The sequence below is a fragment of the Botryllus schlosseri genome, chromosome 14 (genome assembly GCF_051294905.1).
Source record: "Botryllus schlosseri isolate E-star chromosome 14, Bs_hap1, whole genome shotgun sequence".
Lineage (NCBI taxonomy): Eukaryota > Metazoa > Chordata > Ascidiacea > Stolidobranchia > Styelidae > Botryllus > Botryllus schlosseri.
In genome coordinates this window covers 24,415,428-24,427,992 of record NC_137249.1, presented here as the reverse complement: position 1 = coordinate 24,427,992, position 12,565 = coordinate 24,415,428, and the positions used below count along the sequence as shown (strand labels likewise).

Here is a 12,565-nt window from a genome sequence, read left to right as displayed (position 1 = left end):
ATAGTTTCTCTCATGAATAAAATGAAACAGCACAAACACATCTGGTTAAGCAAGAGCATTGTTTATTGAGAAAGTCACACAGGGCATTTCCGACGTCTGGGCCAGCGATACTTGGATCACCACCAGGTCTTGTCTTAATTGCGTATACCATCCTCTGTATCATTCTGGCCTTAGCGTATTGCAGTTTCTGAGAAAAGCCGAACGCCGCGCCTTCAGTTGACCAAAATCTTTCAACCTTCATGTGTGCTTTGCTAAGTTTCTGAAAAAGCAATTGTGAATTTTAAGGGCAGCAGAAAGAAAATTTATTGCATATTTGAAATTAGCTTTAGCTTATACTCTGTATGTGTTTCAGGTAAAAAGGTTCATGAGCTGGGGCTGAAAGGGATAGCCTGCGTCATCAGTTATGTAGGCTAGTACGGAACCCTCTGACTCCCAATCATGAAGTCATCCTGAAAAACTTGAATGCAGCAAATGCATGTTTGGTACAAATGTTGCTGTGGTAATTTTTTATCCACCCGCAATACTCAGACTTGTACAAAGTACCATAATTTTCCGAATATAGTGCCCCCCCCCATGTATAATACGCACCCTTAAAATGACGTGTATAATCTGGGGAAAAGCCTGTACCCATGTATAGTACGCACCCTGCATTCGCAGTACATGAGTACATGAACAGTTGCGGTTTAGTATTCGATGTTGTTCTGTTTTGCTATGTCACTGTCGAACAATCATGACATGATGATCGTTAATCATAATACTATAGAATGTAAACGTTTACATTCTATAATAATACAATTACCGGCATCGTCTCTAAACGAGAGTAGATAGTAGCCAAAGCCTGTGAGGTCGGCGACGCGATAGCTCAGGCTGTAGCGACACACGACATCTTGCGCACGTGGCCTATTACAATTACAGATGCGATTGCTCAGTCCAACGGTTCTGTCGGGTGTACAAGTCCTGTTGGAGATGCGACTGATTACACAAGCGATTATATCTTGCGCACATGGCCTCTTGTGTATGCGATTGTTAAGGCCTGTCGTTGACGCGATGAATCAACAAGGATTGCCGCGCACGCTTGTAGCAATCAGCGACCAAATTTCGCTGGCGTACAAAAGGCAAACCAACTCAGCAAGAGATCGCGTGTTTTGCAGACGACACTCGTTAATTAGAAACACGCTTTTCGTTAATTGGCAACAGGCTTCTCTATTTGGAAGCGCGTTACACTCTGTAATACGAATTACGATGCCCAATGGCTAGAGGTGATGCGCGATTTAAACAAACATGAAGAAGAGTGTGATTTCAATTTTTGGCTGAGCGCTTTTTTTCAAGGCTTGTTGTACCCATGTATAATACGCACCCCCCTATTTTAGGGCAAAAATAGGTAACATTTTGCGCATTATACATGGGAAATTACTGGTATTTTAAAATGCGCAACTACTACTCAATTTTCTAAACTAGCAACTAGAACAGGGGTGGCGAACCTTTCCAGTCAGATCGCCACATTCGATTGACGAACTATTCTGCGGGCCACTAGCCGCGCAAGCCGCGAAAAATTTTTTAAGTTGAAAAATTAATAATGTTGTCTCTTGACTATATTGCAAGCCTGCTGTATATCGCTGGGCTCAGTTTGCAAGTACTGGACTATTCGGCACCTGGACATATCGATATCGAAAGCTTCGTCCAACATGCGGCAATCATTTTGTGCCTAGGTTTCATAGTCGATGGTATTTCTGCGAGCGCAAACGAGAGGTCGCGAATAAATATATAGTTCGACTCAATCTGATAGATTAGGCGTTCTTCCATCTTCACAAAGGGGTAACAATAATAAAAGCAAGAAATCGACTGACAAGATGTTGCGCTAAGCGTGCAGAAAATTTTTACTTTTGATAAATCTATCGCAAAGTATTCTGCTTTATTGTGGTGTACGAAGATCTACCAAAATGTGACTGGCTCATAGATCTACCAATGCGTCGGAACTGATATTTCAGTCATCACGTCTCAAGTGTTGCGGCCAGACTAATCAAATTTTTGATTGGCTTTGCAAGTTCATAATCTGTGCAATCCATTTTTGATAATATTACGAATTTCGGAAATTACCTCGCGGGCGACGGGTTGGCCGGCCTTGAACTAGAACTATCAACTTTTCAAAATCTGCAATTAGAACTAGAACTACTCACTTTCAAATATCCGCGACTAGAACCAGAAACTATTCACTTCTTCAAATCCACAACTAGAACTACTTAGTTTTAGTAACTAAATGAGTAGGTTGATGTAGATGTCTGACTACACTACAAAAATATGCAAATTTTCAGCAATTTCAGTCTTAATAAGTGATCAGGGTTGTAACCAAGTCACAAGTCGATCCCACTTCAATAGTTTTGACTAGATTCAAGTCGAGTCATTTTCAACTTACCAACTCATCGAGCAGAGCGTCGAGTTCCAGTCATGGTTTTATGACTCGAGTCGAAGTCATTGTGTTGACTGCTCAGTTTCCAGTTGAAATATATTTTCCATCTATTTGGGTCTTACTTTTGAGACAGAAAGTAGCCTACTTGGCAAGAACAATTGGTCTTTCAGACTTCTTTTTCCAACATAATGATTCAAGACCAAATTTGTCTGACCTTTTTGTAGTGGTATGCTACGCAAAAACTGGCTGACATTCCGCCATGACAAATATAGAAATATTACTATGCACTATAGTACTCGAATCTGAATCGAGTAATAATTTTAATGATTCGAGTCCAGTAGTAAAAGACGATTTTTTTCGAGTACTGGAATTATACGCTTCTCGCCACTGAAGGTTAATTTGTCAACGAGAATTATAGTTTCGATACTAATTTTCACTGTCGAAGCCTTGAAACCTTGTTTGGTGGTATCGTAGCACACAAAACATATAGTACAAAGCTACGAGGTTACTTGACGTAGCACATTTCTGGAGTCATGATTATCGCACAACATTGTCACCAAGTGGAATGAAATCAATATGGTCACAAAAATACCAAAGTATCAGTTATGAGATGGATAACAGGCATTATATCCTTTGTGGTAGCAATAACGATACATACTTGGACTTTGACGTATTACGTTCTGTTATGACGTCATTATGGGTGATACTCGATTACTCGACTCGAAGCATATTACGTGATTCAGAATCGAATCACTCAAGTACTCGATTTTGCCCAGCCCTATGCACTAGGGCTGGGCAAAATTGAGTACCTGAGTGATTCGATTCTGAGTCACTTTTTACGCTTCGAGTCGAGTATCATCATGATGACATCACAACACAATATACTATGCCAAAATTCAAATGTGTAGGCTACATTTTATGCCACCATAAAGAACATAACGCCTATTGTCCGTCACATTAAAGATACTTTAATGTTTTTTCGACCATACCGTTTTCATTGCACTGCTTGACAGTGTTATGTGATGGTCATGACTTCGGAAATGTGTTATTTCCAGCAACGTTCGTAGCTTTGTACTATATCTCGTATGTTGCGACACGGCCATTCAAGGTTTCAAGGCTTACTCATTTGAAAATAGTATCAAAACTACAGTATAATTCTCGTTAGTAAACCAACTTTCAGTATAATTTCAGTACTCGAAAAGTAGTATTTTACTACTCGACACGAATCAATAAAGTTAATCCTCGATTCAGATTCGAGTACACGAATCATTGTCGCTAGCCCTACTAGGCACCAGAATTATTTTTAATAAAATCAACTTGTGACAGTTGCCTTCTTAAAATACATCTGATGTTTACCTGGATCTATAAACGATTGGCTTCATTGGCTAGCCTCCAAAGAGCGACAGCTACTCAGCAAGCAAGAGAAATTGAGTTCGTATAAGTTGCTGGCTGCTTTTCGTTATGGTCTCGAAGCTCGTCGCAGAGTATACATAATGTTTCTCTCACGAATTTCTCGAATTCCCTGGTTTCTCTGTACAGTGTACATACGATTAGATTTACCCAAACCATTATACAGCAATCACCAAGATAAACTGACTTTGTTGTACGCAGATGTGATCGGTGGTTCTTCTTATTCCAGGACTCTATCCTCTTTGCTGGCTTTCAGTTTCTGCTCTCAGCTTCGGTTGATAATATACAAGCCAGAAACATGCTCGGGCTCTATTACTGATACTGGTATATTAAGTATAGAGCCCCATACACATCGAGAAGGCATGTCCGCAACATCACATAGCTAAAAGTTGGAGCCAACTTCTCCGCATCTCACGAATATGCCTATCCCTCATCATTTTCCACAAGCATATTACAACTGGAACACCCCACAGACATGGTTTCGTAACTATCAACAATTACGGAGAATCGCGTTCATACTGGCCATAATTTCCCGCGAATTTACCGAAAAAACGACCTGTATGAACATAAGTTCGCGGTAACTCTAAATAGGTATGAACGCGCTCTTTTCCCGGAACTGTTTCGGTAATTTTTTCTCTATGTGAACATCGCCTGTTTCGAAACGTGTTCCCGAAAGAGTTTCGTAAATCCGGTATGAAAAGGGCCTAAGACTGCAGACTCCGCGCGTAGATGAATTAATGGGTATATGCTGATGAAAACGTCAAGTAAAAGAATATGTAAGATCTCTGGGATGAACATATATGTCAATGTCAAATACTAACTGAATCGGTCAAATTCTGTGAAAATATTGCGGATGCCGGCCATTTGTTTTTACACGCATATGTTGTCATAGTCATTCGGCAGTTGTGAAATATTCGCGGTTCTCATACTCATAGTTAGCATTTGAACTTTGTCACACATTTGCGCATAGCTCGGCGAAACTGCTGCTAACAAAAGAAAATTTCTGAAGTGGGGTGAATCGTGAACTAAACGTCGTAGTGGTTGATATCATTGGGGGCACTTGCAAATTGCAAATGCAGATAAATCGTAATCATAGGAAGTGGTTCTTAATCGCTGTTCCACGGAGCACCAGGGGTGCCACGAGCCAGTCGCAGGGGTTTCACAGGAGGTCGAGACACACAAAGCTCTTGCACATGATTTGTGATGACACGCTATTATTGGTTGCATGAAATTAGGGGCGATCAGTAGCCGTAGTTTCATACCGTGTGCACTGTGCTGTGCAGTGCCGTACGCGGGAGGGTTTGACTTTAAAATCGACAGCTCGCTTTTTTATATTGCCGATTCTACCTCCAATATATTTGCTGCAGTGGTTCTTAACACCATACACCAGAGGTTTTCTCAGCCAGTCTCAGTGGTTCCCTGGAGCCCAAGACACACACTCTCCTCGTATATATGATTTGTCGTGATATTTTCGTCTTTGGCTATCACTGGTTGCAGACATTTAGACCCGATCAGTAATCAAATTGTGACGGCTGTGGTGGTACGTCGTCCTTTCTGAAATGCCAATACTATATCTAATATTTATAAGCTAATTTATAATCAAGCAATTGGTATCACGCTTGCGTTCCAACCGATCAATACGATGACAGTTTCCAAAGTGAAGCCTCGCCATCTCTGAACTGGTATCCGAAAGGGGACAACAGATTTGCAATGAATATCCATCATATTGCGCTCCAGTAATCTACAGTAATGTATTAGATGTGTAGTTCGATGTGTATTGTGTTGATAATTTTGTTTCTATGACACAGCGGAAATATAGGGTTCCGCAAAGGCTTGCAGGTTAGTGTAAGTGTTCTTCCAGTTAGTAAAGGTTAAGAACCACTGTGTAGTCTGTAGAGCAGTGGTCGGGAACCTTTTTTGTCCGAAGAGCCATATTGGCCCTATTTTTTCTATCTCAACTCCCAAAGAGCCATACATGTTAATCAACTGTTACGTCATAATTGAAAATTCGTGACGTCATCGTAGCACTTATTCGAACTCACTACATGGGATTCCTCGTGTGTGCCATATTTTCTCTGTAAAAACTGGTATTTACTGTTCGAAAATACAGCTCGAAACGAGAGGTTTGTTTGTTTGTTTGTTTGTTTTGGGGTATTCATGGTGTTTGTCGACTACTGTGGTCATTTACACCAGGCCGATATTCTTGTTATTTTCCGTAACTGCCGACTTATAGCACGGCCCACCTCTAGGCTTTTTGTAAGACACCGCTGACGCGGATGAGGTGGCGAGGAGGAGCCTAGGTAAACCTCCAACACTTAGATATCGGAATTCGGAAGTCGACCTCGGTCGGGAAACGAGAGGTAAGGCACAGACGGGCCAAGCCTCACCATTAATAACGCGATACACCGTAAGTAGCTTATAAATTATTATAACTGATATTAATCGAATGTGACTGTCACACTGATTCCGAAAATCTAAATACTTATTGACCTCTCTATTCTCAAAGTATTCGGCAGTAACATAACGTTGCGCCACGCGCATGCAATTTATTGCCAGTGCTAAACAGAGTTATACTTACCAATCTAGAACGTGGATAGCTACGGCGTTGTTTGTAATTCGAGTTTGTAATTGTGAATGTCAAATCCACAACAGTTCATTTCGCGCCGTAGATCAGAAAGATAATGTGTATTTGAAAACTGCGTTTTGAAATGAGCGTCGCCATGTCTGCTATATGCTCTTTGATTAATCAACATATCGCACAATTCAAGATTTCGAGTTGTGTAGAATTCGCGACGGATATTGGCCGCCGACGTGACAGTAACATAAATCTGATGATTCTGAAAAGAGGGGGTCCGAGCCCCTAAACATGAAGACAGCATTGTCTTTACCTCTCAAATACATGTTTATACTGCCACGAGAATAATTATTTTGGCCGTGATGAAATTTACCTACAAGTCGCTGCAATATTGATCAATTCAGTACAAAAATAAACATTTGGCAAAGAGCCATAGCTTATACCCAAAAGAGCCATATATGGCTCGCGAGCCATAGGTTCCCGACCACTGCTGTAGAGTAACATAGAAGTAATGACATTGCCCTGGAACCTCCACAATCAGCCTCGAATTTTTCATTGTTATGGAGGTTGGCATTGGGACGCAACAATGCTGTCTGGCGAAACGAGAGAGAAGCTCATGACGACACAATGCTGTCTGGCGAAACGAGAGTGTAGCTCAAGAGAAAAAGGTCCAAAAAGCATTGTTGCGTCCCAATGCCAACCTCCATAACAATGAAAAATTCGAGGCTGATTGTGGGGGTTCCAGGGCCGCAAGCGGAATAAAATTTATATTTTCGTCATCAATGCAGAGTCAGCTTTCGATTGATACCCGTTTTACCAAATTTAATGCTCGGCAAGCCGGTCAAAAATGACCGTCAAATTGCCTGTAGCCAAATGGAAACTGTGACGTGATACAATTTCACTGAGCCGTGAGATTTGCTTGTGTTGACACCATATAGGACACTATGATTAAACAATATGATCTTGATAATGTGATTAATGTACATCATTTTTCAACCATGTTTATCGTTTATGATAAATCTGCGATGAGAAGTTATACGTATATATTTGATCATATGTAGTTCAAGGATGTAGGAGCAGTTTAAAATCTTTCGTGAATTGCTCTGGTGAATTTATGAATAATCAGAGGTGGTCAAAGTAGTCAAGAAAGCTACTCAAGTAGAAGTAGAAGTAGCGACGAAAAAATCTACTTGAGTGCGAGTAGAAGTACTTCTTCCATAAGCCTCCTAAAACTACTTGAAGTAGAAGTAGAATTTACTGACTTTAAATCTACTCAAGTAAGTAAGTAGTTTTGAAAACAGTCCTATAATTCGTTCGCATAGACAGTCAAAAGCTTCAAATTGAGCTATGCGTATTTGCAGAGATTCGCATTGATGCATCCCGGAAGGTATCAATCTTCGACAGAATAAGCAGTCTTTCGCATCATGGGATGCAAATTATAGTGTTGATATGGAAATGCGATACTAACCCTTTGTTTACTAGAAGACCCCGTTTCAAAGAATATCATGACATGACGCCCTCCCTCATATTATAAGGTTCCAAGTTCAGGCGAGAGCAATATGGAGAGGTTGTATCGGATACGGTTTCAACACTTTTCGCGATTAGTATACGTTATAAACAAATATTGTGGATCGTAAAATTTATATTCAGAGTAGCTTTATTTTCGGAAAATATAGGCATCACTACACTTGCTTTAATGCTTCAACAATCAACATGTAGGCTATGCTCTGCAGACAAAAGAACTGAAAGTAATTAGAACTCATAGTATGATGCTCGGAATTTAAAGTGAAATACAAATACCACTTCCAAAAAGCGTAAAATATATTTCATGTCTTTTGTCGATAAAGCTTAAAAGGGGATCTTCTAAAACAGGTGTAACGTAAAAAAAAATCCGGATGTTCCAGATTAGCAGGATACGTCATGGGCTGATAGATTACGATATGATAGGTAATTGCTAGATTGCTAAACGGTAGTTTCAAACGTTATGGTGGGCCATATTTACCGTGATGAAATATTTGATATGGGCGACAATGCGGTATGAGCGGAACCAAGCAATCCGGTACCTAAATTATAGTCACTGATACTTTCGTGAAACATATTCGTCACTCCATAACTACTGTGCGCGAAGCACAACAAAATTTCTGCACTTTGCTTAACTTTTATGAACATGAAATGTTGGTACTCAGTGAAAACAGCCCCGAAATTCCTCAGGCTATCTCTCGTATTAGGGGATTAAACTACTTCTACTTAAAAAACTGAAACTAGCGAAAAGTAAGTAAGTAGATCACAAAATATTACGAAGTAGAAGTAGCGAAAATCAGATCTACATGAGTAAGTACCAGAAGTAGAGGAAAACTACTTGAGTACTTCTAAAAAGTAGAAGTACTTCGTTACTGACCACCTCCGTGAATAATACAATACTGCACCGGAAAATTGTCTTACTTCACTGCAGATTTGTTTGATTTACGCTCAAGAAGACTCGACTATATACCACCTGGAATACATGATAATCTATATGTTTCATCGAGATACGTGAACGGTCAATATGCAGGCATTTAACCTGTTCTCGTTTTCAGTACTAAATACCGTAAGCACAGTACCCGGACGAAACAATTAGGGAATCAAAGAACAAAGAATATGTGGAAGATACTCTATTAAGTTCCAGAAAAGCTGTGAAATCTACATCACATTTTGTGGCCGGCCACAGAACAGCTCGCGGTGGCCGGTGCTTCCCCCGATCTGATATCTCTTTTCCAACGGTATGGAACATGTAGTTGCAAACAACTACATAGTTTGTTATCGTTCGTATAGCTGAATAGCTGTGTATTGCGTAATGCCGGGCTGATACAATCCTTCTTTTCTGTACCAGGTCTACGATAAGTCTGCGATATGAGGTTATATACAGGTCTATATTGGATCATCATCATCCTGCTGTATATACCATGTTCGCTACCATCAACCTCGACGGACCTGGCGTTAAAATTGTTGGAAGATGCGGGGGGGGGGGGGGTAATCTAAAGTGCCCTGTGAATTGCGCTGACGAATTCAAAAGTAGTACAATACTGTACCGACACCTGGACTTAATTCATTGCAGAATTGCTGTATATGTAAGAAATGACAATGATTGTGATGCAGGTACGTAGCACTGGGTAATATTGGCAGGGTTCACGCACATCTTCTGTTGTTTTCAGAAATTTTCTTTCGATTTTTTTGTCCGATACCATTGAGTTTAATTCTATTTTCAAATTCTAAGTTGAATATTGAAATCCAAATTAGTGTTGGACATAATGTTGATGGATAGGCAGGGTAATTTGAATATTTCCCTCTTTGAATTCTTCTATTTAGGTGCTGTCCTTCCCTGTCGTAATGAGTCGTGCACGAATGAAAGGGGTAAAAGTAAATGCCGAAAGTTGATCTAGATATATTCATTTCAGACAGGTAGCAGTGAGATGCACTTGGATTGCCAGTACTCCACGTTGTTGTGGTGTGATGGTAGATACCAGAGTTGGATCAATTACATTATTTCAGTTCAAATACAATTACAATTACAATTACTTTCATGCATGTTTCAATTACATTACAATTACAATTACTCCATGCTAAAAATATCAAATTACAATTACAATTACAATTACTCCTTGCATGCTTCAATTACATTACAATTACAATTACAATTGCTGCTGTTGAACATGTAATTCAATAATGATAACTTCAACCGTGCTCCTTGACAACCGTAGCGTCGTAATTAACAACAATTCAAGTATTCATGTTTCATTCATGATACGCAAATACCCGGTAATTAATAAAAGAAAAACGTTTTCGAACTATTCCAGTATGCAGTATGTCGTTGAAAAAAGTATTATAATCATGCACGGGTTGGATTTGCGTATATAGTATATAATTAAAGGAATAATATTATTTTTATCGAGGGACGTAGGAATTAGGATGAGGGGTGAAAACAAAACCGTGCTTTGTCAGATAAGACGTTATATAATATCCAGTGGTCTGGTTAGTTAGACAGACGAAGTAACGATGCGGCATCGTGATCTGAAATCGTATTGTAGATTGCCAACCCACGGATAGATGCGTAAGATGTGAGTAACGGATGAATGCACCGACAAACGTACTGCAGAGCCGGCTAAAAGCAGCAAACTTTATAGTCCTAGAGCTGGCGATTTAGGCGTCCAAATTTGATGCATCTGGTCTTTATCGTAAGCTATTGATGCACTAATTCCGAAAATACAAATTAAAATCTCGTCAGGGCAATGTAACTGCTCCAAAATACCCGTTTAAGGCCGACTGTTCTGAAAAGTGAGAGCGCCGCAGCAGCATGACCACAACAATGACCAATTACTCCCAGCGATTGTTCAGAACAATGCCGATTCCCAGACTTTCACGACTATTTAGGGATGGTACCATTGCCTGGAAATATACTTTTATTTCGGAATCAGTGCGACACTAGCTTTCGATTAGGACCATACATATCAAATTTCGACGCTTGGATCGTTAGCTATGGGACTATCAATTCTGCTGCCTTTAGCCGGCTCAGCAGTTCGCTTCTCGGCGTATTCAATCGTGAGTCACGTGTTGCGAATCCATCCGTTGGTTAGTAATCTAATAATTGTATACAATGGCAGCCGAGGCCAGCATAGCGGTAAAAAAAAATTTATGTTGTGCTTGTCAGGTCTCAATAGCAATTTAATGTAATTGAAATTGTAATTGAGCAAAATTTTTGTCAAATTACAATTACAATTACAATTACACAAAATAAAAATGCTTCAATTACAATTACATTACAATTACATTGAAATATGTAATTAATTACATTCAATTACATTACAAATTACAATTGATCCAACTCTGGTAGATACCGTGGAACCCGTCACAAGAAATTGGTACGTAATCAACAATTTTGATAGAAACAATTTTTCTTCTCCGTATTAATCGATACAGAATATTTCCAGATTCATCAATCGGTGACTTGCTCCTTCATCACAGCGTTGCATGTCGTCAATTATTGGATTTTACTGGTTGTACTTATTTATGAGAACAATACTAGAACGATACTTGCATCTACCTCGACTTCAAGAAACTGATGAATTGGATACAAAGATGGATAGGTCGATAATAGCTCGATTTATAGATTCATCCGTCACACCAAAAAAAAGGAAATATGATTATTGCCCTACAAGGAAGCGACTAGGGGCTGTTAGAGACGTAGTATCTATGTTTAGATTGTGCAGTTGTGCATCATTCACATTTAGTTAGGACCCTTGACGTCATGTCCGGCTGGATACATTTCGTATAGTAGTTGGCGCGAATTTGTAGTGAGAGTAGAGCCGGGAAAGTTGGTAAGTTTTGAGTTAGGGTTAGAATTAGATTGTGTATTTATTGGAGTATTTTGATTTCAGTTTACCGTATTCCTATTAGTGAGACATTGTGTCAACTTATTAAAGATTCAAGAGACGCAAAGAAGGTTGTGCTTTGTCTTGTATTGAGTACGCGTTGAACACTACCGGAAAGAAACCCTGTGAGACCTTGCATAAAGTAAATTGCCTGGGATCGCAATAGTAAACAACTACAGACACTTGGCGGTAAAGACTGGGCCAAGTGAACTGCTCTTACGGTACTTGGCGGTAAATACTGGGCCAAGTAAACAACTAAGGCTGCTTGGCGGTAAACACTGGGCCAAGTAAACAACTGCAGACACTTGGCGGTAAAGACTGGGCCAAGTGAGACTACTCTTACGGGACTTGGCGGTAAATACTAGGCCGAGTTACGGACTACAGCCCCTGATAAGAAACAACTACAGACACTTGGCGGTAAAGACTGGGCCAAGTGAACTGCTATTACGCTACTTGGCGGTAAATACTGGGCCACGTTATTGTTAAAGAAGTATAGAAGACTGCATCATGAATGATACAGAAGAGTTATCTCATGTCGAACAACATGAAGAAGCCGGTACCCAAGCTGTACCGCTAGTGGATACAGAAACAAGACAGAGGATTCCCACAGAAAAGGGAAAGGATTTTAGAATACAGCAGTTACGTCAGAAACGTAAGTCAGCATTTTCTGCATGTAATAGATCTATCTGCAAACTACAAGTCTCTATGGCGCAGTCCGATTTGCATATTTGGAAAACCAATAAGGCTGACGTTGAAACTGACTTTGTG

General features: G+C 40.0%; 1 protein-coding gene and 1 long non-coding RNA gene across 3 annotated transcripts in view; one reads left to right on the top strand and one right to left on the bottom strand.

The window, feature by feature from the left end:
* LOC145456538 (uncharacterized) overlaps window positions 1–12,565 on the top strand; it is a 266,927-nt gene that overhangs the window by 235,541 nt on the left and 18,821 nt on the right. The window lies entirely within an intron of this gene.
* LOC145456562 (uncharacterized) lies at window positions 43–5,929 on the bottom strand. Of its 2 annotated transcripts, XR_013920646.1 has the most exons (3): window positions 4,005–5,929; window positions 3,764–3,938; window positions 43–259 (listed from the first exon to the last, which is right to left on the bottom strand). It is a non-coding gene; the product is annotated as an uncharacterized LOC145456562 (long non-coding RNA). The 2 variants fall into 2 exon arrangements; XR_013920645.1 differs by having other exon boundaries at window positions 3,764–5,929.